The sequence below is a fragment of the Rhincodon typus genome, chromosome 22, assembly GCF_021869965.1.
Source record: "Rhincodon typus isolate 14 chromosome 22, sRhiTyp1.1, whole genome shotgun sequence".
Taxonomy (NCBI): Eukaryota; Metazoa; Chordata; class Chondrichthyes; order Orectolobiformes; family Rhincodontidae; genus Rhincodon; species Rhincodon typus.
In genome coordinates this window covers 22,789,339-22,794,091 of record NC_063353.1, presented here as the reverse complement: position 1 = coordinate 22,794,091, position 4,753 = coordinate 22,789,339, and positions in this window count along the sequence as shown.

Sequence of the window (4,753 nt, the reverse complement as noted above, 5' to 3'; positions counted from 1 at the left end):
TTTTCTGATGAAGGGTCTAGGCCTGAAATGTCAGCCTCTCTGCTCCTATGATGCTGCTTGGCCTGCTGTGTTCATCCAGCCCTGCACCTTGTTGTCTCGGATTCTCCAGCATCTGCAGTTCCTACTATCTCCGGAGTGAGCCCCTAACTGATTTCTGTGAGCTCTCGCATTGACTTTTTTAATAATCCCCAGACTGGTTGGTCTTGACTTGCAGGACTAACTGTGGACCAGTCCCTGGACTGAAAGGATATCTTTACCCAAAGACTGATCACACCAAGAGCCCAACTAATGTTGGCCAAGCCCCTGGACTGAAATTGGACAATGCCCTTTACTGTAATAGCACCTCCTGACAGACTCCAGTCTCTCTAGAGACTAAGAACTGCTTCTCTTAGACGTTAAGTCGTGGTCATTTGTTTGAAGCATATGCAGTGTGTTTGCTGTGTCATCTGGAACATGCTGTAGGTATGTCATTGTGACGTGGCATAATGTTACATCAACATGTACCCCCCCAATTGCTCAGCACTGACAACTGTGACAATCTCCCGGCTTTGCTGAGAAGTTGGTCACGTTGGTAAGAAGTTTAAAATGAAGTTTTACGTGCAGTGAATAAATAGCACAAGAAATTTTAGTTGGATTAGGGGAAGCTGAAACTCGAGTTGCTGATGAGGAAGAAAGAAAAGCATTCAAGATTTGATTGGCTAGATGGATGAAAGAAAATGTGTTAACTAGACATGGAATGAGTCAGGAAAATGTGACAAGAACTATTTGTTTGCTTGTACAGATTATTTGGGCTAAATAACCACATTCCACATTACAACTTGTATAGTGAAGAGCAAGAGATGTATTGAACTTAAAATTCTTGTCTTTATCTGAAAATCCTTCTAAAACTTCCCTTATCTATACACGTGACTTTCTCTGGTTTCTATGCTCCTGATTTGAAACACAAGATTCAGCCCTTCAGTGAGATTGTGGCTGATCTTGCCTTGTAATACTTGTTTCCATTTCCGATTTAAAAATCTGCCTATCTCAGCCCTGAATATACTTAAAAAACCAGTCTTGACTGCTTTCTGCAGCTAAGCATTCCACTGATTTGCTACCCTCTGAGAGAAGAAATTCCTCCCTACCTCTGTCTTAACTGGGTGACCTCCTACTCTGAGATGATGTCTCTGGTCCTAGAATTTTGCACAATCCGGGAGAAATAATTCCTTGGCATTGACTTTGTTAAGCCCCCTCAGATTCTTGTATGTTTCAATTTTCTAACTGGACTTCTGTACTTACTTTGCTGCTTTACATTTGGTGTAAGACCTTTAACTATATTCCTATTCCCTTTTGAAAACCATTTTTAATTAACTCAACAACTATAAAGTCTGATACTTTTCCCAGTGGTACTAGTCTCATCTCTTCAATCACAACTGACCGTTTTCAAGCCCCATTCTAGTGCTTGAACACAAATGCCAAGATTGACATTCCAAAACAGTACTCCAGTGGTGCAGCACACCTCAGATGCTGTCTTTTTGATGAGATGATCAACAAGAGTTTGCTCTCTGTGTATTGGCTGCTGTGTTTCTTACAGTTCAGTAGTAACTTCACTTCAAAAGTACTTCATTGGCTGTAAAGCTCTTAAGATTTTCTGCAGTCATGAAAAGCACTACATGATGCAATATATTTTTGACACGTTCTTTGGATACTTCTCAACTATTAAGGGCTTCCATTCATCGCATTCTTTCACAGTTAAGTGCTTTGAAATGTTTTTTTTAAATAGTGCTATATAAATATAGTTGTTTTATAGTAAGGGAGTACTTTGGTTCAATTTGAATATGTTTTTTTTTTCATTTATTTGCAAGATACTTTGATCTCCAGATTTCATGTTTGCAACAGGTTCACTGTAGTTTCAATGTTTCCTTGATGCTATTTTTTTTTTTTTTTTTTTGAGACTTGGCTTGACCCGTATGAAAACTTAGATTAATGATTAGTGGAACTTCAGTTCAAACGCAGTTTAAGGACATGTTGCTAAGGGAGGCCTGTTCAAACAACAGAATTCATAATCAGTAGCAGCTGTACCTGGAAGATTGGAATAGACAAAACACTTGTTGATCAGGTAAAGTATATTTTGAGAGAAACAAGGTTAACATTTCAGGTTGCTGACCCTTAATAGAGCTGAGAAAAACTAGAGATGCAATGGGATTGTAATTAGCCATTATGGGAAAGTGGTGGCGTAGCTGTCATCCTTACCTAGTCTTAGCCACATGTGACTCCAGACCCATAACCATCCATTTGACTCTTAACCTCTCTCTGAGGTGATATAGCCAGCCACTCTGCTCTGGGCAATTGGGGATGGCCTACAAATGCTTGCTTTGCTGTCTACACCAACATCAACATCCCATGGAAGAAAATTAAAAAGATAAAAAAGGAATATCTGTGATAGGGTGGAAGACAGGCGAATGAATGACAGAGTTAGTCTTACAGGGCTAAAGGAAATGGTTAATCAGGCAACAAAAGAAATAATGGAATAAGAGAGGAGTCAAGGGCAAGTGCATTGCTTTCTGAAAGCCAAAATAAGACAGACCCAAAGTATGTTTTTTAAAAATCTAAATGAGGATAGAATATGCAGTCTGAAATTGTTGGAGGATGAGATGGTGGTCTCCAAGCTTGTGTTCACCTTCACCAGAACAGTGGCGCTGGCCAAGGACAACCATCAGCACAAGTTTCTCAAACGTTGAGAGACACAGCAGGTAAGGACAGCAAAGACTTCTACATGGAAGAGACAAGTGCATTCTCAGCGCTGCTTGTGAATCAAGAGGAATGGGAATAGTTCCAACATAAGCTGGTAACCACCCATGTCCCTGCAACTGACCATTAGCCTCAAGAATCCAATTCTCACTAGTCCCTTCAATCTCCTCCCCAACCCTGCCATGACATTATCCAAAACTATTTCCTTCAAAACTGAAGTTTCTGACCCTTTGCTTCCCTCTCTCTTTTGCCCTACCTGACTGCAGCTTGTGATCTCTACTCCACAACCCCCTCCCAAACACCGCATTCTGAACTTGCCAGCCTTAAACACCTACATCTTTCTTTACTGCTAGCTGCAGGATTTCAACCTGACTGGTTATAGCTGGGAATCAGATGCAAAAAAAAAACTATTAAGTAGATCCATTTGTTAAATGTGAAGGAAATCAACCCTGAGATTCCTCCCCAGCATTCTCCCTCCTTTCCCATTAATATGAGGATCAAAATGTCTTTTATTGAAACCAATTATTTCTTGTGTTCAATATTATCTACAGACTTATCAATTACCAGAACCTTTTGGTTTGAGGAACCTTCATAACTGCAATTTTCAATTGCTTGGTTTTAAGATGGAATCAAGATCATAAATTATGATCTTGTAAATTTAGTGGAAGAAGGAAAATGGAGGGAAGAAGCTGGTGAAAAGGTTTGAAGTTATGTGCTGTTATGGTGAAGAATGACCACTCTCTTGAGCTTGCATGAGTCCATCCATCAAGTCCACAGCCCCTATTCTCCAGAGTACATTTATGAGTCTCTTTCCCACGGTAGTACTCTCCTCACCACCCTTTCCTCGTAGATTCTGTGAAAAGACATGATGGACTGACCATGGCCCGCCATCTTGAACAACCTTATTATACAGCCCAGAAGTGCCCAGACCTCTGAATGATGACCGTACATCTTCTCCAACCACTTTAGGCCTACCTCCCAGATTGGTCACTGTGGAACAATAGAACTTACCATGAGCTACTCGCTGGACTGCAGAGGCACTGACCCTTTTACTGAGATCACCTTGACCAGGCACCTGTGACCAATCCAGTGGACTTATATCGGAGACTGCCCTTGACTTACTGTGCTATGATGCTCTGTCTGACAGGTGTCTCCATGAACTTCAATGAGGACTTCTCCTCTAAGACTTCAAGACACGGCTACCAACTTGCTGCACATGGAGCGTGTTGCAGAATAAGCTGCTGTCACATGGTATGGGTGCGAGATTGATGCAGCACACTGCCATACAGAAAAATGTACATCCCCTTGACTGAGGATGGATTGCTGACCAGCAAGGCAAGCTGCCTGCTTATGTGACTGGACTCATTAGCATGGCATGGCAAGGCATAGATGCTGTGAGAGTGGAGGTGTGTGCTAAATGAGTGAGCTCTAAGAGAGCAAGTGAACAACTTGGAGAGCCTAGTCTAACCTGTGAGCGGAGTAACTGCCCCTGCATGCAAACTGTCATTGCAGCAGCCTTTCAATGCTATTTGCCAGAGTGCCCTGCAATGGAACTCTATGCTTTATAAGCATTATGCAAATGGATTGGAGAGCTGCCATGAGGGGTTGGCAAATGTTGGATGACAATGACCATGGACAAGGAGTACATGTATTTGGTGACCATGGTTCATGCCTTGAGATGTTATTTGATGTTGAGCAGCATGGAGGCTCCTCACAGCCAGTGGCAAATTGAAGTTACCAGGCACCTGCTATGATAGCCATGTTGAGAATTCTCAATGTCTAATTTGTAAGGTGCATTTGGTAATGTAGAAAGTTGAATACTAATTGATCATGTTGCAGTTGTATTTTGGAACAGGTGGTTGTAGAGTGGTCTGGTGGTATTGTGGTGGTCTCCCTACCTCTAGACCAGGAGGTGTGAAGTCAAGTCCCATCTGTTCCAGAGGTATGTAACAGCATCTCTCAACATGTTGATTAGAAAATATCTAAAATGGGTTATTAAGCCCTATTTTACAATTGTTTTGCA